Source organism: Pan troglodytes, chromosome 18 (assembly GCF_028858775.2).
Source record: "Pan troglodytes isolate AG18354 chromosome 18, NHGRI_mPanTro3-v2.0_pri, whole genome shotgun sequence".
Lineage (NCBI taxonomy): Eukaryota > Metazoa > Chordata > Mammalia > Primates > Hominidae > Pan > Pan troglodytes.
In genome coordinates, this window is record NC_072416.2 from 30,914,366 (window position 1) to 30,937,983 (window position 23,618).

At 54.1% G+C, this 23,618-nt stretch overlaps 1 protein-coding gene across 2 annotated transcripts in view; it reads left to right on the top strand.

The window, feature by feature from the left end:
• SBK1 (SH3 domain binding kinase 1) overlaps positions 1-23,618 on the top strand; it is a 64,032-nt gene that overhangs the window by 32,480 nt on the left and 7,934 nt on the right. Inside the window, exon 1 of one of the 2 annotated variants that reach the window (XM_016929692.4) lies at positions 175-1,055. The exons of the other annotated variant lie outside the window; for it this stretch is intronic. The gene's annotated coding sequence lies outside the window, so the exon portion shown is untranslated. Of the gene's footprint in view, positions 1-174; positions 1,056-23,618 lie in introns of those variants that run through there. 2 annotated transcript variants of the gene reach the window in all.

Consider the following 23,618-nt stretch of genomic DNA (forward strand, 5'->3'; position numbering starts at 1 on the left):
AGAAAAGGAGTGGGGTGGGTGGGGGGTGGTGGGTGGGAGCCTGCTCGGGAGCCACCGGCGCTAGGACCCAGCGCGGCCGGAAGGGGGTGGGGGCGCCGCGCGGGGAGAAGCTGCGCTCCGCGGCGCGCGGCGGGAGGGCGGGCGCGCGGCGGGTGAGCGCGCTTGCGCGAGGGCGCGCGCCGAGCGGGACGGACAAAGGGGCGGGCGGCGGCGCGCGAGCCGGAGGGCGGAGCCGCGGGCCGGGCGGGCAGGTGCGCGCTGGCTGGAGGGCGGAGCCGCGATGCCGCGATGGAGCGCAGCCCGGGCGGGCGCCGGGGCCGGGGCCCGAGCGCCAGGCGGAGCGCGAGCTGGAGCCGCAGCCGGAGCCCGGGCCAGGCCGGGGGCCGGGAGCGCAGAGCCGGGCTGCTCGTAGCGGCGGCGACCGAGCCCCCCAGCGGCTGAGGGGCTTCCAGCGCCCGCCGGTGGCCGGGACCCAGTAAAGCCCCCGCAGCCGAGGAGTGCGGGGAGCCCCCTTCCACATCCAGGATCCGGCGAGCCTCGGGGAAGAGGGGGGGCCCTCCCGGATCCGACACCGAGCGACTCCCCTGCGGGGAAAGCGGAGACTTCCTCGGTGTTTAGAAGACAGCAAGCCCCCTACGGCACCGCAAGGACTCCCCCTCCTCAGTCTGGCCCCCCCCCCCAAGACCTAGAACGCAGTGCCCCCAGGCCGGGATTGCGAGAACCCCCTCCCAAGATCCGGTCATTACAACTCCACACCTCAAGACAAGAAGACCCAGCTCAGAACGCCCCTAGGTCAGGGGATCCCAATTCCCCCCAACTCTGGTACATAGAAATCCCAAATCTAGGCAGCCGGGGACAGCAAGAGACACTCTCACCAGCAAGAAGCCTCGGGGATTCCCCCCCTAAAGCTCCAGGACTTGGGCGACTGAGCCCCTGGCGGCACCGCTTGCACCCCGGTCCATGGTCGTGGCGCCCTGAGCCCCCGGGGCCGGGCAGACGAAGACCGCGACGGCGCCCAGGCCCCCTGCCGCGGCGTCCCCGCGGCCCCAGCCCAGGTAAGCCGGGCCCAGGTGAGGGGCGGCAGGTGAGTGGCCACCGAGGTCCCCATAGCCCTGCAGGTGGGGAAGGAAGTATCGGGTTGCGCGCTCCCCCTTCCCCAGCGTCGCCATGGAGCCGAGGCTGAAGGACGTCTCTTTGTGTCTCGCTTGGAGGAGCCGCCCCCTCCTCCTCTCCCTTCCCCCACCCCACTCCCTAGCCTTGAGGCTCGGGCGCAGCTCCCCGGCCCCAAGGGGGAGTGGTGGTGGAGCCCGTTGTGCCATGGAGAGGGGGGAAGAGGGCGGAGAGTCCCCCCCAAAAGCTGCGAGCCTGGAGGTTGGACCCCAGGTCCTTGGAGTGTGAATACCCCTCCCCCACGGCCAAGCTGAGCTTCTAGTGAAGTCCCCCCGAGAGGGGAAAATTCGGGGGTGCCCACAGGTGAGGGGGGCTGCCTTATGTGGCCCTGGGTGATGGCTGGGGCTTCGGGTGTGTGTCTTTGTCTGTGAGAGTGCGGGGAAGGGGTGTGTTTGAGCGGATGAATGGGAATCGCATCTTCCCTATGACTCTGCTGCCCGACCCAGGCCACACTGGCGGTCTTTACCTAGACCATACTTTGTACTCCCTGTGGGACAGGGAGGGAGTAAGTACCCCCCAAAGTGAGGCGCTAGTTTCTGGGGAGGAGAGGTAGCCTAGATGAAGAAGCCATTTCAGGTCAGGGCACCGTTCTGTTCCCATTTGTCCCAGGGACAGCAACCCAAGTCTTTCCCTTCCCCTCCTAACCTGGAGAACACCCAGGTTAAACCAAGGGTTGGCTCAATGTGTCCCAGACAACCAAGGGCCAATTCCAGGGTCTCACTGTGGCTTTCCAGGTGGTATACACGGCCGTACCCCAGCCTGGCCCTCAGTGATGTCCTGAACCCCAGGCTCTACCGCATATGGGGAAGCCGAGAGACCCTAGGGGACATTGTACCCTGAAATCCTGAATCAGATCCTGAGAAGGGGCTGGACTGCATGGAAGGAACACACTCTGGGCTGCTGGGAGTTCCTCTCATCTCTTCTCTCTGAGCCTTCTGCAGACAAGCAGTGATGCTGGACCCATTTGATAGGTGCACAAACTGAGGCTCGGGAAGGCGGGACCCAGGATACAGCTAGCCCTGCCAGTAGCTCCTTCACTTATTCATTCAACAAACCTGTCGCCAATGTCTGTGATGGACCATGCGCTAGAGTCAGGGTCCTTTTCCCCACTTCATTCCTATCTCCTTTCTTGATGTCTCCTGATCATCAGACCCCTGGGCACGTCCCATTGGGCCTGTTGAAGTGGACCGGGCCAGGTCCAGCTGAGAGATTCTTGACCCTACACCTGAAGCACCTGATCCCTGTCCTGCTACAGCCTTGGGAGCCCTGAGCCTGGGTGGCTGACTCCTCATCTCCCACCTTCCCAGCACCAAGTGCCCCCACCCCCACCTGCTGCTGGCACTGACCCAAGGGTGAGGATGTGACCAGCTGGAGACGAGGGTAGGGGGCACTTGATGCGGGCAGACCTCTGGCAGCCTCTCCTGCCAATTTCAGGACAGTTGAGGCAGCCACCTTCAGCACAGGCTGTGGGGGAATCAGGTGCCCTGAAGACTGAGTGACCTTGGGCAAGCACGTGGCCCTTCCCAGAGAAAATGACAGAGAGTGAGCCTCTCTGCAGCTTGAAGGGCGGATGGAGATCGAAATTGGGCAGGACAAGCATCCAGGTTTGCTCTACCCATTGCTGAAGGAGTTCATTTCCCCCCAGTGGGGGTTCCCAGAAGCCCAGGGCTTTGTCACACACCCCACAGGCAAGGCAGTGGAACCAGAGGCTGAAGAGCAGAAATTTGAGTCACTGTGTCCAGGGCAAACTGTGAGGAGGCCAGAGGAGGACAAGGAGCAAGACCTCCCCTCCTCACTAACCTGCAGTGGCTCTCCATTGAGTCCAGAATCAAGTCGCTGAGTCCAGATAGTCTCTGGACTGCAGCCTGGCCCTAAACCACCTCTCCTAGCCCATCTCCTCCGTGTCCTCTAATTCTCTGCCTCCGTCACGTGCTCTTCCCCTGACCTGAAAAGCCCCACTCTAGGATGGCTCCGGAGCCGTTTTCTGCCTCCACCTCCCTTTTTGAGCTGACCTGAGCTGGCACGTAGTAGAGAGCTGAATTTGATTGGTTGGTGGTTTGGTGGCTTGGAGGTAGTGGCGTGTGTCTACATGTGCAGTGAGAGTTTGTCTCCACATCTAGACTCAGCTCCAGGAGACGGGAACCAGGTTTGTCTTGTCCATACTGCATCAGCATTGTCTAATTCAGAGCCCAGCGTATGGTAGGGCACGTGCTGTAAAATACAGCCTATAGACGATTTTTGTTGGTCCAGTGTATTTTACATGTTTGTCTTTGTTGTGAGTGCTTAAAAAAAGTCGGGGGGAGGCAATTTCACATACAAAAGCTGATTTTTGGATCTTCTTGAAAAATCAGATGATGTGGCAACCCCAGGCCACAGCGGGAGAATGACCACCTTCTTTAGACAGGGCCCTTGCCTTCCAGTCCACCCCCAGGCAGCCATTCGCTCCCTTAGGTCACCTCCTGGCCCCCGATGCTGGCATCTGGGTTTGCAGGCCCAGAAAAATCTTTTTTTTTTTTTTTTTTTGAGACAGAGTTTCATTCTTGTCGCCCGGGCTGGAGTGTAATGGCGAGATCTCGGCTCACTGCAACCTCCAGCCCCTGGGTTCAAGTGATTCTCCTGACTCAGTCTCCTGAGTAGCTGAGATTACAGACGCCCACCACCACATCCAACTAATTTTTTTTTTTTTTTTTTTTTTTAGACAGAGTCTCGCTCTGTTGCCCAGGCTGAAGTGTCGTGGCACAATCTCAGCTCACTGCAACCTCCACCTCCCGGGTTCAAGCAATTCTCTGCCTCAGCCTCCCGAGTAGCTGGGATTACAGGCACCCACCACCATGCCTGGCTAATTTTTTGTATTTTTAGTAGAGACGGGGTTTCACCATCTTGGCCAGGCAGGTCTTGAACTCCTGACCTCGTGATCCACCCGCCTCGGCCTCCCAAAGTGCTGAGATTACAAGTGTAAGCCACCACACCCGGCCACACCCAACTAATTTTTGTATTTTGGGTAGAGACGAGGTTTCACCATGTTGGCCAGACTGGTCTCGAACACCTGACCTCAGGTGATCCACCTGCCTTGGCCTCCCAAAATGCTGAGATTACAGCCACCATGCACAGCCCAAAAAATCTTTGTTCAGTGGGCAACCTTCGTCTGTGTGTGTTCTGCACTCATGGGTGTTCCCTCCCACCCCCATGGTCAAGTTAGAACGTGCACAGAATAGTGTCCATCCAGGGTCTTAAGGGCTATGTGGTGAAGTGAACCTGAACTTCTCCAGCCTGGTTCCTCTTTCCACTCTTGATCCCATCTTGCACTCTTACCCCTGAACTAGTGACATCCAGCAACCAAAAACCTGTTTTCTCTGTCCCACTTGCCCCATGTGTCCCAGGGACAGCAAACCCGAGTCCTTCCCTTCCCCTCCTGACCTGGTTCTAGGTGCAGGTCTTGCTCAGGACTCTTGGGGCAGGGCTGCTGTCCAGGGTTCCGTTCACCCCTCTGTCCACAGAAGAACTGGATGAAAGCTTCTTGTAGCTGTAAGTTTCTTCCTTCTAACTTTCTAGGACTAAGTCCAAGCTGGTCTAAGTTTTGGTCAGGCAGGAGAGCTGGGGGCCTAATTATAGGAGTAACTAAAAAATATTGGTCAGGTGCGGTGGCTCACACCTGTAATCCCACCACTTTGGGAGGCTGAGACAGGCAGATCATTTGAGGTCAGGAGTTTGCGACCAGCCTGGCCAACATGGTGAAACCCTGTCTCTACTAAAAATACAAAAAATTAGCCAGGTGCGGTGGCATATTCCTGTAATCCCTGCTACTAGGGAGGCTGAGGCAGGAGAATTGGTTGAACCCAGGTGACAGAGGTTGCAGTGAGCCGAGATTGTGCCACTGCACTCCAGCCTGGGTGACAGACTGAGAGTCCGTCTCAAAAAAAAAGAAACAAAAGTTGACATTTCCTGAACAGAAATGAAACTGATGGGCATTGTGGAGTAGCTGGGCCAGGGGCCAGCAGCAGGCCCCTGTCACTGGGCACAGTTCTAGAAGGGAGTGCACCCTTTTTCTGAACACAGGTCTCCAGCAACCTGAGGTCAAAGCAGATACCAGAGCACCATGGAGGAGAGCTCAGGCTCTGGATTCTGCCTGGGCTTGAAGCTCACTGAGATGCTGTGTGACCTTCAGCAAGGCACTTACCCTTTCTGGGCCTCAGTGCCCTCATCTATAAAAGAGGGATAATACTATCTTGTAGGATCATCGGGGGATTAAGCAGGCTAAAGAATGGAAGGGACCTAGGACAGGGTATCCCATGTCAAAAATGCTCACTAACTATTGGCCCTTATTAAATGGGGCGTCGGCAGGTGGGTGACTGAGGCTCCACAGTTACTCTTCCTTGGGAGCTGGTCTAGGGAGGCAGAGGCTTCTGGTTCTGTCCTCAAGAAAGGGAAGGGGTCTCTGGGAGGCAGGATAGCATTGTGAAGTGGAGCTTGCCCCTGCCCCAGGTGTGGGTGAGGGCGGAGGCCCTTCCTAAGCCTCTTCTAGCACTCTGCCTGAGGGCTGGGACCGTGGTTTTGTGGGTAAAGCCCTCCTCCTTCCCAGCCTATGCTTTCCACATGAGGCGCCTGCTGCCTTCTGCTGGAGAGTTTCCTGGAGACTTTCTGCCCCAGAAGGATGGGCCCCAGGCCAAAGTCTTCCCCAAACCACCCCTCCCCTGGCTCGCCTCCTGCTCCCCCTTTCAGGTCTCAGGAAGGGGTGGCAGCTAGGCCTGGAAAGGCCAGTTAAAGTCCCCTCTCCTCCCCAGCCACCCTCCCATCGCCCCACAATTGCTTGGCCATACCTGGAGAGAGGACAGGTCCAGCTCAGCCCCACCTTGGGAAACCATGTAATGTCAGGATTGGAGAGGAAGCAGTGGAACATCTCCTAGTGTCAAGTGCTCAGTGCTGGACGGCGTTTTCTCATTTAGCCCTGAGGACAGCACCACGTTAACCCCAGAGTCAGGATTTGCACCCAGCTGTGTGGGCCACCAAAGGTTTGTGTGAAGCCAGTGTCTGAGTGCCCGGGTTTGAAGCCCACCTCCACCATTCTCTGGCTGCGTGACCTTGGGCAGGTCAGTTGTCTCCTGGGCCTCAGTTTCCTCTGACGTAGAATGGAGACAATAATAGCTGCCACTTCCTAAAGTTGTTGTGAGGATTAAGTGGATCTGTTGCAGATGAAGCGCTTGAGCAGGGCCTGCTGCTTAAGTGTTTGCTCTGGCCTTCCCTGCCAGGGTATGCAAATGAGCTGATCCAGGCCCAGGGAACTGCTGTGATCTCCCACTGCACTAGCACTCCTTCCTCATGGCTTTAGGCAACCACCAGAGGGGCAGAGGATGTTCCAACTGCCTCTGGGCTTTGGGATGGCCCCAAGGGGCTGGGAGACAGGGCAGGGGTGGGGCTGGAGGGGACCATCCTCCTCCTTCTGATCTGGGCCCAGAGAGGCTGTATAGCGCTGGGCCCCCACTGCCTCCAGGGCAGCTTTTCTGGGTTTGTTAGGGTCCCCCACCATAGCCAGAAGGTGTTTACCTATCCATGAGCATAATTTGTGACTTTCTGAGCCAGGGCTCAAGGCCTTGCAGAGAGGAGACTTTTCCACCTTGGGAGCTCAGGTGCCTGCCAGCCCTGACCCTAGGTGTCTCCAGGAGGCACAATGGGGCTCACAGATAACACAGCTTAGTGGTAAAAAACGCAATCCCTAGATTCAGCTGGGTGACCTTGGACAAGGTGCTTAATCTCTCTGTGCCTCAGGTCCCTCATCTGTAAACAAGGGGGATGATATTAGTACTTGCCTCTTAGGGTCATTGTGAGGAGTAAGAGAATGAATGTAAAGTGCCGTGAATGGCACCCAGTACCCATTAAGGGTTTGTTGTTCATATAAGTCCTCAAAGCCCTGAGCAGAAAGGGAAAGTTAGCCCCATCTTTACAGATGGAAAAACTGGAGGTGTATGGGTGAAGCTGTTTCCTCAAGATTCCGCAGCTGGGATTTAGGGAAGAGTCTGCCTCCCTTGATACCATTCACACATGGTCCACAAGCCAAGGCCAGTCAAATGGACCTGATGGGACCTCGCCTGAGCTCCAGGGCTAGATTTCCTGCCCCACGCTTCCACTTACACGGGGCCATGGCAGTGAGAACTGTGTCAGGGAGGAATCTGCAGCTCTTGCCCCAGGCCTCCCCGAGAAACCTCTAAGCTTCCCCCACCCCCTCCTCAGCCCCACTCCAAGAACAGTGTGCGATGCTGCCACAGCTGGCCTCGGAGTTTCTGAGTCTGATCGGGTCAGGTTGACACTGTCACTTTTCACTTCTCCAGGCCAGGTTGGCTTCAGGAAGGGTTTGTTCAGGTTTGGGGTTTGGAGTGCATCCCACTCGGAGTGGAAGCCAGGTCCCCGCCATGGCCTCGGAGGCCCTGAATGACAACAGCCATCCCTTCTCACCTCTGCTCTCATCTCCTGCCCTTCACTCCCTTATCCCTGTGCACACAGCAGGTCCCACCTCTAGGCCTCCACACAGTGCCCTCTGCCAGGAGAGCCCGCCCAGCACAATGCCCATGTGCATGCAGCCTTCTCCATGGGCTGGCCTCCCACCCACAATTCCCTTGCCTCTTTCCCGCTCTGCTGTTCCTTGAGGACTTCTCACTGCCTGACACACATCTCCTGCTCATCTTTGTCATTGTGTGCCTCCAAACTAGAATATGAGCTCTTTGAGGGCAGGACAGTTTGTTTGGTTCGCGAATGTATTCCAGACCCAAAAATAGTACCAAGTACATAGTAGGTGCTCAACAAATACTTATTGAATATTTTGGAGCCAGATAGATGATCTCTACGTGACTTCTTAGCTGTGTGACACAGGACACATCACTTACGCTTCCTATCTCTCTCTCTCTTTTTTTTTTTTTTTGTTTGTTTGTTTGAGATGGGATCTCACTCTGTTGCCTAGGCTGGAGTGCAGTGGCGTCATCACAGCTCATGGCACTTTTGGCCTTCCAGGCTCAAGTGATCCTCCCGCTTCAGCCTCCCGACTAGCTAGGACCACAGGCGCATGCCACCATGCCTGGCTCATTTTTTTAAAAATGTTTTATAGAAATGGGGTCTTGCTATGTTGCCCAGGCTCATCTTGAATTCCTAGGCTCAAGCCATCTGCCTGCGTTAGCCTCCCAAAGTGCTTGGATTGCAGGTGTGAGCCGCTGTGCCTGGCCAAGCTTCCTATCTCAGAGTCTCAGTTTCCTGAACTGTAAAGGATGTAAGGGGAATAATAATAGCTTCTCCTGAGATTGTCATGAAGTTGAAATGAGTCAATATATATACAGTGCTTATACTTTCAGTGGCTCATAAATGTTGGCTATTACTAATAGTACCCTAAACTGCACTGTTATTTTATTATTTCACTTTACTGAGAATGGGGAAATGGGGCCATGGAGACGGTAAGTGGCAGATCCAAAGCTTCCAGGCTAGAAATGGCGGTGAAAGCCTGAACTTGGACCGCAGGCTCCTAGGCTGGGCTGTCTTCAGTCCATCCCAGTGTAGGAGCTCAGGGAGGCAAAGGAGGTGAAGGATGCAGCTGGAGAAGGGCCCATCTCTTCTGGGGCCTCTGTTCACCCAGCCATCTCACCAGAGACCACCACTTGTCCACTGGTAGACATTCAGCCCAGTCTCCTTGCCTGTCAGCCAGTGGTGGGCACCTACTGTGCCCAGCGTCCTGCACTCCTGTTGATACCCCTGAGTGCTGGGCCACCTGCCTCACCCAGGCAGCCAGGCTGGGAAGACCTCCCCAGCTTATCCCACACCCCTGGGGGCTGCCCTGGGCCCTGCACCCTCCAGTAGCCAGGAGGATAGGACCCAGGGCCCCTGCCTCCCACAGTGCCTCACTGGGGAGGGCAGGAGAGGCTGGAGAGCCTGTTCCAGCTCTGGGCACCAGCTGCAGGAAGGCAGCGTCACAAGCTATTAATAGCCACCAAAGATGTGCCCCGAGAAGGGGCGGACTGTGCACCAGCTGGGAGGGGAGGCTGAGGCAGAGGCCGGAGCCAAATAGGAGTTCACAGCCCCGGGAACCCCAGATTGCCCCTGGTGGGGAGGGCAGTGAGGAAGAATGTCCAAGTGTCTGCAGCTTGATGTCAGGAAAGTCTGGACTCTTCCTCCCAGGCTCCTCATGTGGGAAGTGGAGGAGCGGGGTCAGGGGATCCCTACAGTGCCTTCTGCCTCAAGTGGGTTCAGGGGTGAGATTCAGCATAGCCAAATGGCCTCCATCTACAGAACAGAAAACCAAGGCACAGTGAGAGGAAGGCCTTCCCCAGGCTCACCTGCAGAGTCAACGACAGATCCAAGGTCCAGGCCCCTCTGACCAGCAACTTCTTACTGACACCCACTTTGTGCCCCATCCTGTTAAATGAGCATTCTCAGCCCCATTTTACTGATGGGCAAACTGAGGCTTAGGCAGGTGGCACAAACTGCCCAAGGTCACACAGCTAAGAAGGGATGGAGCCAGGATTTATACCCCGAAGGGAAGACAAGGAGGGGATTTGAGAATACACTCCTCCTCCTTCTCTTTGTGAGCCAAAACAGAAAGCTTGCTGGGGTCTGTATTTGTGTTGAGGACCAAGGGGAGGGAGAGGCCTTATCTAGAGGCTTGTGGGCTCCCAGGAGCCCTGTCCCTGCTGTTGTGTGTAGAAGTATGCATGTGCTACATGGGACATTTTTCAGGGAAGAAGGTCCTGAGCCTCATGGTGCCCCGTGAAGGCAGAACTAGTAGCTTACCTCATTTCACCCACTGGAAAACTGGAGAGAAGGAGGGGCTGGCCAGGGATGACCAGGGCTCCCTGGGACCAACAGCAGAGGCCAGAGTCTTTCCAAGCACCTCACTAGCCTGGCTTGGTGGCCCCCACCCTCTGGCAGTGAATAGGAGATTCCACAAGTGAACAGACTTCTGCACTGGAGTACACAAAGGTGAAGGTCGGGGACATCCTTCAGGGAAGGTGTTACAAGGCAGAGAGCCAGGCTGGTACATCCACCTCGGGACATAGAGGGAGGCCTCCACTCTGGGCAGGGTGTGAAGGGGGCTCCCAGATTCCTCCCCTGCTTCTTGAGCACAGACTGGCCTGCTGTGGGAATTCAGGGGGCAGTTGTTCTCCTCTGGCCCTTCTCTGGGGGTGCAGGCAGGTGGGCGGGCAGGTGCCACCCCTCCCTGGCACTTTCCTCGGGCACTGTCTGGTCTCCTGGTTCCTTTTACTCCCCAGACCCAACTGGATTGTACCCGGTAGGAATTTTCATGCCTACGCTACCCCTTTTCACCCAGTTCCTGCCATTCTCCTCAGAGGTTAATTCATTTATTCAACAAACATTTACTAAGTGCCTTCTATACTCCAGGCACATGTTAGCAGCTGGAGGATACAGCAGTGAACAAGACCAGACAGCAAAATTCCTGCCCTCCAGCTGCTTAAGTTCTAGTGAGGAAAAGAGACAGTCATAATAGATGTCAGAAGTTGGTACATTATATAATACATGAGAAAGTGATACATCCTACCAGGAAAAAATAGAGCAGGGCATGGGGGGTCAGGAGTGCGGTAGGGCAACCCTGGTTGAGAGGGTGTCATTTTGTCATTTGAACAGAACTTGTAGGGAATGAGCTGTGCTGTGGATATCTAGGGGAAGGCAGAAGGACTTGCCCCCAGACAGGGGGCTGGCATGTTCAGGGAACAGTGGGGGGACCAGCGTGTTGAGCAGAGGGAGGCAGAATATGGGGGGGAGATGGGCCAAAGGGTAAATGGAGGGCCATGGTAAGGACTTTGGAACACAATGAGAGCCAGTAGAGGCTGCTGAGCCTGAGGGTAAGGGAATGCTCCTTGGCAGCTGTGTTGAGGGGGCTTGGAGGCAGGGACCAGTTAGTAAGTTGCTGTGATAGCTGAGAGGTGACTGATGATGGCTCAGAGAGGTGGGAGTGAGTGGAGAGTGACCAGGTTGGGTGCTGAGGTGGCTAAGCACCTTGCTAATGTCTAGTGTTGATTCTAGAGTTATTTTATGCAAATACAAATGAGAAACCTGTTCTTACTTCTCACTATTTCTTTTTTCTTTTTCTTTTCTTTTTTTTTTTTTTTTTTTTTTTTGAGACAGGGTCTTGCTCTGTTACCCAGACTGGAGTGCAGTGGTGCAATCATAGCTCACTGCAGCCTCGAATTCCTGAGTTCAAGAAACCCTCCCACTTCAGTCTCCTGAGTAGCTGGAACTACAGGCATATGCCACCACTCCTGCCTGCTTTTCAAAAAAAAATTTGTAGAGATGGGATTTCACCATGTTGCCCAGGCTGGTCTCAAACTCCTGGGCTCAAGAGATCCTCCCTTGTTGGCCTCCCAAAGTGCTGGGATTATAGGCATGAGCTACCACACCCACTATTTTCCCCCACTGCAAGGTAGCATATTAACTACCTGGGACTGTCTGGCCATGTCCCAAAGTGACACTGAGGCCCAGAGAGGGTGAGGGAGCTAGTGACAACTGCTGTGTTTCACCAAGAAGCAGCCCCTTCCTACGTGGCTGGGAGAGGTTCAGTGCCACAGCTCTGTGGGGTGGGATGGGGGGTGTTGGGCACTCTCCAGAAATTCCAAACTCACTCACCCTTTAACCTAGCAAGCCTATTTCTAGACTTTATCATACGGACTCACCTGCACCTGGCAAAATGACTTCTGTACAAGGCTACTCATTGTTTATAGTAATAGCAAAAGGTTAGCCACGACCCAAGTGTCTGTCATTCAGAGTTTGGTCAAATGAATGGCAGTACATCCATATATGCCTTTCCAGCCCTGGGGTCCTGGGTTCCAGTTCTGCGGCATTTCCTCCGTGCCTGGCTCCCTATCCTCCTGGAACCTCCCCCAGCCTCCCATTTAATGCTGGACAGGCCTTGGTGCTGTCCACGCCTGTGGTGCTGAAGACACTGGAGCTGGAGAGAGGCCTGGCGCTGCGAACCAGAGACCAAGAATAGAGAAGGGGAGATAGAGCAGTGGGACGTTCAGGGTTCAGTCCCTGGCTCTGCCACTCAGGAGCTGAGTGACTTTGGGCAAGTTGCTTAACCCCTTTGATCCTCAGTGTCCTTATCTGTAAAATGGGGCTGCCATGAAGATTGATTGACAGCAGCAATGTGAAGTCTCAGCACACTGAGAAAATAAATGGTAATTTTTTTGTTTGTTTGTTTGTTTGTTTTTTTTTGAGATGGAGTCTTGCTCTGTCGCCCAGGCTGGAGTGCAGTGGCACAATCTCGGCTCACTGCAAGCTCCGCCTCCTGGGTTCATGCCATTCTCCTGCCTCAGCCTCCCGAGTAGCTGGGACTGCAGGTGCCCGCCACCACGCCCGGCTAATTTTTTTGTATTTTTAGTAGAGGTGGGGTTTCACCGTGTTAGCCAGGATGGTCTCGATCTCCTGACCTCGTGATCCGCCCGCCTCTGCCTCCCAAAGTGCTGGGATTACAAGCGTGAGCCACCGCGCACGGCAGCGGTAATTTTTTTTTTTCTTGAGACGGTGTCTCACTCTGTTACCCAGACTGGGGTGCAGTGGCACCATCCCAGCTCACTACAATCTCCACCTCCCGGGTTCAAGTGATCCTCCCACCTCAGCAGCCATATGGTGGAACTTCAGGCCCTGAGCACCTCTGACCTCTCTCACCTGCTTCACTTTACTTCTCTGTAAGGCAAGGGGACCAGAGCTGAATTCCCTTAGCCTGCAGGACCAAGCCCACTCTCTGCACCTCCATATGACCCCTCACCTGCCTCAAGGTTTCTCCCCGCCAGATCTTTCTTTCTTTCTTTCTTTTCTTTTTTTAGAGATGGAGTTTTGCTCTTGTTGCCCAGGCTGGAGTGCAATGGTGCATCTCAGCTCACTGCAACCTCCACCTCCCAGGTTCAAGTGTTTCTTGTGCCTCAGCTTCCCAAGTAGCTGGGATTACAGGTGTGTGCTACCACACCTGGCTAATTTTGTACTTTTAGTAGAGACAGGGTTTCACCGTGTTGGTCAGGCTGGTCTCAAACTCCTGACCTCAGGTGATCCGCCTGCCTCGGCCTCCCAAAGTGCTGGGATTACAGGTGTGAGCCACCGCACCTGGCCCCGATCTCTCTCTCTTTCCTTGTTTCTTTCTTTTTTTTTTTTAGAGAGTCTTTCTCTGTCGTCCAGGCTGGAGTGCAGTGGTGCAATCTTGGCTTACTGCAACCTCTGCCTCCTGGGTTCAAGTGATTCTCCTGCCTCAGCCTCCCGAGTAGCTGGGATTACAGGTGCCTGCCACCACACCTGGCTAATTTTTGTATTTTAGTAGAGACCATGTTTCAACATGTTCCACCATGTTGGCCAGGCTGGCCTTGAATTCCTGACCTCAAGTGATCCACCCGCCTCAGCCTCCCAAAGTGCTGGGATTACAGGCATGAGCTACCGCACCCAGCCCTGATCTTTCTTATATACGTAGTCAGATAAACTGTCTTAAAACCAGAGTTGACCCAATCCTTGCCTTGCTTACATATTTTCAGTGGATTCTTGAATGGGCATGTGGTGTTTTCTGTTCCACATCAGTTTCTCTTCCTTACAGTAATGGCCCTCTCTCTGCCCGTGAAGTTTGGAAGGGATGTCTCCACCATGGTTTTGCAGGGAGGGCCTGGCCAATCAGCAGATCGATCCCATCTGCTAGGTCACTGTGACTTGTTCAGAGATGAACAAGTAACCAAAGGTGACCCACCGAGATCTAGCCCCAGGACTGTTGCTGCAGCCATCAGGAAAGAGGGACCCTCTCACCCTGGGCTGCAAAGCTGCAGGACACAGCTGTGCCGCTGCTGTGGGCTGGCTTTTCCATCATGGGGGAAGGGGAGAGCCCGCTTGAGAATAAAGCAATAAAGATATAAGCAGAGAGGAGAGAAAGGTGGAGAGATTTCCGATGACTTTGAGTTCTGGGGCCAAGCATGCCTAAAGCCAATTATACTCTTGAACATTTGTTTCATGAATCAATATACTTCCTTTTTGGCTTAATTCAGCTGGTTTGAGTTGAGTTTATGTAACTCGCAAGCTATTCGGGCTCAGGCACTGTGCGGGGTGTTGGCATGGGGTGCCTATGTTAGAGCAATGCAACAGACAAGTGGGAATGAGCCCACAAATCAGAGAGGCAGATAAAATATGGACACAGATAACCATGAGGCCAGGGCAATGGTCAGTGCTCCAACATTTCCAAGGAGGGCCCTGGCAGTAGGGATCCGGGTGGCTTCCTAAATCAGGAGGTGGCACCTGAATAGGCCTTGAAGGGGATTAACAACCCAGCAAGAAACCGAAGAGCTCCTTGAAAGCAAGCCCTGTGCCTTCCTCATCTCACTATTCCCAGCACTTAGCCAGGGTGTGACAAACGCTGGGTGAATAATTCTCTACGCGTTTGGGAAATTGTAACTTTTTATACTTGGCTTTCCTGAATGTGACCCTGTAGGCACATAGCTATTTTCCCAAGGGCCTGCGCAAAGTATCATCAGCCCCATTTTACAGGCACAGAGACTGATGGCCAGAGAGGAACAGTGATTTGCCGAAAGTTACGTAGGAAGTCAGTGGCAGGGCTGCGCTAGAAGCCAGGGCATCTGCAGGGCAAGGTGCTGTCTCCCTCCAGCAGCCCCAGCCCCAGCCCCAGCCCCAGCCCCAGCACAGTGCAGTACAGATGGGGGTGGCTGTGAGTAACAGCGGCCACTGTGAACAGAGAGGCTGGGGGTGCTAGAATAGGTTGATGATGCCAGCGGGGAGGAGAGTGATGATAAATAGCTGACACTCAGGGAACCCCTGTCATGTACCAAGCGCCTCATGTAAATGAACTCATCTAATCCCCACAATGTCCTATGACACAGAGACTTATTAACCCCAATACACAGATGTGGAAACTGAGGCACAGAGTGGTCATGTCATTTGTTCAAAATCATCCATCCAATAGGTGGCAGAGCCAAGATTCAAATCCAGGCACCATCACTCCAGTGTCCAAAAGCTTAACCACTATGCTTCACTGTCTCTAAAATGACAGAGTAAAAATTACCATTTATTGGCTGGACGTGGTGGCTCACACCTGAAATCCCAGCACTTTGGGAGGCCAAGACGGGTGGATCACTTGAGGTCAGGAGTTAGAGACCAGCCTGGCCAGCATGGTGAAACCTCATCTCTACTAAAAATACAAAAATTAGCCGGGCGTGGTGGCTTACGCCTGTAGTCCCAGCTACTCGGGAGGCTGAGGCAGGAGAATCGCTTGAACCCGGGAGACAGAGGTTGCAGTGAGCTGAGATTATGCCACTGCACTCCAGCCTGGGCAACAGAGTGAGACTCAGTCTCAAAAAAAAAAAAAAAGAAGAAAGAAAGAAAAGAAAAAATAAATAAATAAATTTCAAGATGCGTTTTGGAGGGGACATTAAAACCATAGCAATATCTCTTCCTGTAAAATGGGGATAGTGACGGTAGCACCCACCTCCCAGGGTTGCTGTGCTTATTATCTAATAGATTTAATCCACAGTGGTTAGCACAGTGCCTGGCATGTAGTAAATGCTCAGGAAATATTTGCCAGCATAATTATTCTCCCACAGAGCAGGATAGGAACAAGCCGTCTTCTCTTTACAGGCTGGTCACTCTCCACCTACTTCTCTAACTGGGTCCTTGTCACTTGGTGCCCAGTATTGTCACTGTCCTGGTTAACCTCCTCTGGCCACATTCCAGGGAGTTGGACACGCTGAGGTTCAAATCTAATCTCTCTGGTTTGTTTTGAGACAGAGTCTCGCTGTCACCCAGGCTGGAGTGCAATGGCACAATCTCGGCTCACTGCCAGCTCCACCTCCCGGGTTCGTGCAATTCTCCTGCCTCAGCCCTCTAAATATCTAGGATTACAGGCGCCCACCACCACACCTGGCTAATTTTTGCATTTTTAGTAGAGATGGGGTTTCACCATGTTGTCCAGGCTGGTCTCAAACTCCTGATCTCAAGTGATCTGCCTGCCTCAGCCTCCCAAATTGCTGAGATTACAGGTGTGAGCCACCATGCTTGGGCTTTTTTTTTTTTTTTTTTTTTTTGAGACAGGGTCTCACTCTGTTGAGACCTCCCAGGCTTAAGCGATCCTTTCACCTCAGCCTCCCAAGTATCTGGGACTATAGGCATGTGCCACCATGCCCAGCTAATTTTTTTGTTTCTTTGTAGATAGAGATGGAGGTCTTGCTATGTTACCCAGATGGTCTTGAACTCCTGGGCTCAAGCAACCCACCTGCCTTGGCCTCCCAATCCAACTGCTGGGATTACAGGCACAAGCTATCGTGCCTGGCATTCTTTGGGGTGTGTGTGTGTGTGTGTGTGTGTGTGTGTGTATTTTGTTTTGTTTTTAATTGATAGAGATGGGGTCCTCACTCTGTTGTCCAGGCTGGAATACAGTGGTGTGATCATGTCTCACTGCAGCCTCGAACTCCTGACCTCAAGCAATCCTCCCACCTCGGCCTCCCAAAGTGGTGGGACTACAGGTGCCATCACATGCAGCCCCAGATCTGAGCTCTTCTGCTTACTTGCTGCATAACCCTTGAATTGGGGTAGTGCCAGCTGCTGTAACAAACAAGCCCCCATATCCCAGCAGCCAAACATGATCGAAGTTTCCCAGTGGCTCCCACAACAATGCAGACGGGCAATCCTCCACAGCAGGAGGCTTTCCACACAGTGACCTGGGGACCCAGGTGCTTCTTCTCTTGTGGCTCCACCATCTTCTGGGGTTTTGGAGTCCTCTGCATCAAACCAGCCGCAGAAGAAGAGAGTGCAGATAAACCTTCCCCGATCCTTTGAAGCCCCAGGCTGACAGCGACACACATACCACTTCTGTGCACATTCCAGTGGGGAGCCAGTCACATGGCTGGCCTGGATGCAAGGGAGGCAACGTGGTTCCCTGCTGGATGGCCGCTCTCCAGCCCGACTTTGTAGTATAGGAGAGGGCACACGCGTTGCTGAGGGACAGGTGGCTGTCTGTGTCATAACTATGGGCGGATCATCCACCTCTTGGGCCTCTTTTGTTGTCTGTTAAATAGAAGGCATCACTCAGTTGTGGCGATGACTGCACAGCCCTTTACGTTTACTCAAATCATTCAATTGTGCACTCCATGGGAGTTAGGTGGTATATAAGTTCTACCTCAATTAAGCTATTTTTTCAAAATAGGAATTCAAGCTGGACGTGGTGGCGCATGCCTGTGGTCCTAGCTACTCGGGAGGCTGAGGCAAGAGGATCATTTGAGCCTGGGGGTTCAAGACCAGCCTGGGCAAAATGGGGAAACCTTTTATTTTTTAAAAAAATAAAATAATAGGAAGCACCCCCCCTTCTCAGGGGTTTTGTGAGGACTCAATGAATGAAATTTTTCCAAGTTGGCCACACCATGTAGGTCTGTGTATACACGTGTGTCTGTGTGTGTGCGCATGTGTGCATGTGTGTCTGTGTGGATGCTTGTGCATCCGTGTGTGTGTTGGTGGGGAGAGCAACAAGGACTCCAAAGTAGGCCTGAGCCAGACGATGAGTTGGGTGTCGTTTCATAAGGGTGGTGCCAACGCTTGCCGACCGCCAGCAGGAAGTGGTGGGCGGCTCAGTCTTGCTTCTTGCTTGGGAAACCCTCCCCCACCACAGTGGCCCTCCCAGCTTGTGGCAGAGCCGTGACTACTGCCATGAAGCCGAGGGGGACCCCCACCCACCCTCAGCAACACAGATGGCAGATGGAGGCCTCCCTCAGGGCCGGTGAGGACACACCCTTGAGGCGTGAGGTGTGTGCGCCCTTCCTCCACCCTCTTGAGTGTGGGTGGATGCGGCGCTGACAGCCCAGCATGAACAGAGGTCAGAGAGGCCTCCGCTGCCTGGTGCTGGCAAGTTCACAGCCATCACATCCACAGCTGCTCCTGCAAGTGGAGGCAGGGACGACCAATGACGAAATACTTTGAGGGTCGAGTTCCCACTGAGACTCGGCCCTCTTCTGGGCCTCAGTTTCCCCACCTGGCTGGGGAATCTGGGTGTGATGTTCCCAATATCCTGCCTTGGGAAAGCACAAGAGTGAAAGGTACCAGCTTTGGAGCCAATACCAATGCTAGCTGTGTGACCTTGGGCAAGTTGCCTGTTTCCTCATCTCAAAAGCCTGTGCTGCAGCTCACACCTGTAATCCCAGCACTTTGAGAGGCCAAGGCAGGAGGACTGCTTGAGGCCAAGAATTGGAGACCAGCCAGGGCAGCATAGTGAGACCCTGTCTCTATTTTTTTAAAAGTGGAGCTAACAATAATGCCTACCTCGTATTTGTGAGGATTAAGTGCATTAGTCCTGAGAACGGCCAGGCAGGTGGTAAGTCCTGTGTGAATGTTGGTTCCATTATTATTGTTGTTACTTGATTTCTTCATGGTAGGGATGGGGAAGCAGAGGCCCAGAGCAGTGGTGTGACTTGCTCAAGGTCACCCAGCAAAAAAGTGGCGCACATTAGGATCAAGGCCAAGCCTCAAGGCCCATTGCTCCCCCTGTGCCTCCGACGCCACGTGCGCCGGAACTGGGTCAGAGGCAGCATGTACCTGGCGGATGACGCAGAGGCAGGGATGGGTGCATGGATTAATTCCTTGTCTCCTGCTGACACCTTGCGGAGAAAAGGCCTGAAGGGAGAGGGAGGTGTGGAAGGAGAAGAAGGAGGGAGGGGACAGTAGGGGGACCCCCAAAGCTGAGCCCTGGGAACCAGGAAAGGGATGCAGGAGAGGGGTGAATCCGATCCAGCCCCTGCCCCTGGGGAGCTCTTGGTTTGTTGATGGGCAGACAGGGACACAGCTGAGGTATTCAACAAGGGCCCTGAGAGAGGGACAGGCAGCCCCTGTGAATCTTGCTGTTCAGCAGAGACAGGAGTCAGCACGTGTGAGGGCAGCAGGGAAGTCTTCCTGGAGGAGTGAGACCTGGCGATGAGGAGGCACGGGAGGGAGGTGGAACAGGCAGGAGACACTCTTCAGGAATTGAGGAGATAGAATAGAGGACACTAAAGCCTTAGAGAGGCCAGGGGTGGTGGCTTGGCAGGATCATCGCTTGAGGCTAGGAGTTTAAAAGCAGCCTGGGCAACATAGCGAGACCCCATCTCTAAACACAAAAAATAAAAAATTAGCTGTGCACCATGATGCACACCTGCAGTCCTAGCTACTCACAAGAAGGCTGAGATGGGAGGACTGCTTGAGCCCAGGAGTTCAAGGCTACAGTGAGCCATGATCTGCACTCCAGCCTGGGCAACAGAGCAAGATCCTATTTCTAAAAAAAAAAAAAGAATTAAAGTAAATAAGTGCATTAAATAAAGCCATAGAGAGGCAGCGTGGGGTAGTGGTCAGAGCATGGGCTGAACCTGACAGTGGGGGGCACACATGGGGCCCAAACTGAGCCCACTGGACTGTGTCCCTGATCCAGCCCAGCCCTTCCCAGGGCAACTCTGAGGCAGACATACCAGAGGGCAGAGATAAGCCAAGCATCCTGTCCCTGGGTGTGGGAGGCAGGGAGGGCTTGTAGCCACTGGTGGCCACCAATTAAGCTCCCAGGGTACACAGAACAGCCTGAGGTGGCCTTGCAGGGCCAAAGCCCAAGGCGGGAGGATTGCACACGTGTGGATGTGTGTGCTGTATGCACGTGGACCGCCCACCTCAGCAGCCCTTGGGGACTCCACACACATCAGGAAAAGTAGGTCAGGGGAGCAGCCCAGCATCTCCCTGGTGGGCGTGGGGAGGAGTTTGAGGCAAAGAGGGCTGCGTGCTCATCAGAGCCCCTGGGGGACAGCCCCACAGTCCACACAGAAAGGGCCCAAGGACGCGCAGGCCCCGGGGAGGCCTGCACAGAAGCAGCCTTGCCTCTCCCTGCTGGTGTTGCCGTGGTCACCTCGGTTTTCTAACTCGGAAGCCTCATCACCCCGTTGGTGGGTGGACATTTCACAGGGGTTGGAAGAGATTTTTTCCAAGCCTGAGACCAGGGAAAGACGATCACTCGGAGATGTCGCCCCATGTAAGCCCAGCTGGTGGCTGCGGGAAAGAGCCAGTGCTGTCCAGCCCAGAGCTGGGACTGCGTGGAGACATGGTGGCAAGTGGCATGTCTGCGTTTGGATCAGCACACTAGAGTAGAGAGGAAGGGCATGTGGGACCGGGTTCTCTGGGCCTGGCACTGTTCCTACCTCTGGTGGAGGGGACTGTGGAATGAGCGAGGCCAGGGCACATATTTAGGTGGAAATGAGCTAGGAAAAGACAGTTGCTGGAGAGGAAGTTCCTGTTGGAACAGGGGCAAGGAGGCCAAGTACAGTGGCTCAGGCCTGTAATCCCAGCACTTTGGGAGGCCGAGGCAGGAGGATTGTTTGAGCCCAGGAGTTCAAGACCAGCCTGGGCAACAAGGTGAGACCCCATCTCTACAAAAAATAAAATATGGGCCGGATGCGGTGGCTCACGCCTGTAACCCCAGCACTTTGGGAGGCTGAGGCGGGCAGATCACCTGAGGTCGGGAGTTCGAGACCAGCCTGACCAACATGGAGAAACCCTGTCTCTACTAAAAATACAAAAATTAGGTGTGGTGGCACATGCCTGTAATTGCAGCTACTCCGGAGGCTGAGGCAAAAGAATCGCTTGAACCCGGAAGGCAGAGGTTGCGGCGAGCCAAGATTGCGCCAGGCAACAAGAGGGAAACTCTGTCTCAAAATAAAATAAATAAAATACGAAAAAAAATTATCTGGGCGTGGTGGCACGCGCCTGTGGCCCCACCTTCTCAGGAGGCTGAGGTGGGAGGATTGCTTGAACCCAGGAGCTGGAGGCTTCAGTGAGCCATGGGGGCACCACTGCACTCCAGCCTGGGCAACAGAGCGAGACCCTGTTTAAAAAAAATTTAATTTAATTTAAAAAACGACAGGAGGCTGGGTGCGGTGGTTCACACCTGTAATCCCAGCACTTTGGAGGATTGCTTGAGGTGAGGAGTTCAAGACCAGCCTGGGCAACATGGTGAAACCCCATCTCTACAAAAAATACAAAAATTAGCCAGGTGTGGTGGCGTACACCTTGTGGTCCCAGCTACTCAGGAGGCTGAGATGGGAAGATTGCCAGAGTCTGGGATACAGAAGTTGCAGTGAACTGAGATCACGCCACTGGACTCCAGCCTGGGTGACAGAGCGAGACCCTGTCTTAAAAAAAAAAAAAAAACATACTGACAGGGAAGATGAGCTGGTTCATGAATGGAGGGAGGCAGGAGGCTGGGGAGACAGGGATGGGAGCAGGCTGCAGGGCGGGGAGGGGAGGGTTCCTTCCTCCCCAGCCAGCTGAGAGGATGGTGCAGATGGAGCTCCGTTTGGGGCTGGGTGGGAGGCCAGGAAGTTCTCTCCTGATGTTCCTCCTCTCCGTGTGAAGTGGGAGGCTGGGTCGTGCCGAGAGTGAAGGGGAAGGCAGAGGAGGAGGAGAGGCTTGGGGCCTGGAAGGGAGCCGCTGGGCTGGGAGAGGATGCGGGGCTCATGGAGTGCTCACCCCCTCCCAGCCTCCAGCAATGCCCACCCGCCCGCCCACCCTTGCTCAGCCAGAGAGAAAGCCGGTGATGATGACGAGAACAACACAGCAAGCCTGGGCACCTATGGAGCACTTACTGCATGCCACATGCCAGGGCTTCACGCCTGTTAACTTACTTAACCCTCGCAAGAACGCATCAGGAGAAGGCACTGTTGTTGTTGTTGTTGTCGTTATTATTATTATTATTATTATTATTATATTTAGATAGGGTCTCACTCTGTCATCCAGGCTGGAGTGCAGTGAAGTGATCATAGCTCACTGCAGCCTTGAATTCCTGGGTTCAAGCGATCCTTCTGCTTCAGCCTCCTGAGTAGCTGGGACCACAGGTGTGCACCACCACACCCAGCTAACTTTTTTTTTTTTTTTTAATTTTTGTGGAGACAGGGTCTTGCTCAGGCCGGTCTCACACTCCTGGCCTCAAGCAATCCTCTCACCTTGGCCTCCCAGATTGCTGGGATCACAGATGTGAGCTACCTTGCATGGCCCAACGCACTATTATTATATCCTTTGTATAGATGAGGAAACTGAGGCACAGAGAGAGGAAGTAACTTGCCCAAGGACATCCAGCTAGCAAGTGACAGAGTTGGGACTCAGACCCAGGCTGTCTGGCTCTACATCTGTGCCTTCTCCCAGAGGGAGCTGTGGTCATTGTTCTTCAGGGTGCAGGGGTGCTTAGGAGCAGGCTAGGGACACTGGAGTGACATGTCTGGGATTAGAGGGAGAAGGGGCCAGGTGCGGTGGCTCACGCCTGTAATCCCAGCACTTTGGGAAGCCCAGGCGATGGATCACCTGAGGTCAGGAGTTCGAGATCAGCCTGGCCAACATGGTGAAACCCCATCTCTACTAAACATGCAAAAATTAGCCAGATATGGTGGCGCACACCTGTAATCCCAGCTACTTGGGAGGCTGAGGTGGGAGAATCGTTTGAACCCAAGAGGCGGAGGTTGCAAAAAGCCAAGATCACACCACTGCACTCCAGCCCAGGTGACAAGAGAGAAACTCCGTCTCAAAAAAAAGGGAAAAAAGGGAGAAGGGAGTGCAGGGAGGGTAGAGGGAGGCTGCACCAGGAAGCAGGTGCTCAGGGGCTGGAGGCTGGTGGCAGCTTCTAAAGGAGGCAGCCCTGGCCTCTCTTGCCGGTGCACACACAGATACATACTCATGTGTGCCTGCGCCTGGGAAAGGCTTGTCCCCCCTAGTCTACCTCTCTCCATTTACAGATGAGAAATGAATGCCCAGAGTGGTTGCCTGGAAGACAGGGGTTGGGGGGATGGGGTTTTAGAAAGGGGCAAAAGGAAACTTTGGAGTAATGGATGTGTTCGTGGTCTCGACGGCAGGGATGTATACATATGTCAGAATCATCACACTGTACACTTCAAATATGTGTAGTTTTTTGAACACCAAATATACCTCAATAAAACTAGAAAAATGACATGAGATAAGGGGAAATAAAGAAATGAAGGCCACGGATGGAGAGTTAGTTCACTGTCACCCACATGACAAGTCAGGTCTTAGCCCCAGTGGTGGCTCACGCTGTAGTCCCAGCATTTTGGGAGGCTAAGGTGGAAGGATCGCTTGATCTCAGGAGTTCGAGACCAGCCTGGAAAACATAGCAAGACCCCATCTCTCCAAAAAATTTAAACATCAGCCAGATGTGGTGGTGCATGCTTGCAGTCCCAGCTACTCAGGAGGCTGAGGCAGGAGGATCCCTTGAGCCCAGGAGTTCGAGGCTGCAGTGAGCTATGATCACCCTACTGCCCTTCAGCCTGGGCAACAGAGCAAGACCCTGTCTCAATACAAATACAGTTTTTTTTTTGAGACGGAGTCTTGTTCTGTCGCCCAGGCTGGAATGCAGTGGCACGATCTCTGCTCACTGCAGCCTCCGCCTCCAGGGTTCAAGAAGTTCTCCTACCTCAGCCTCC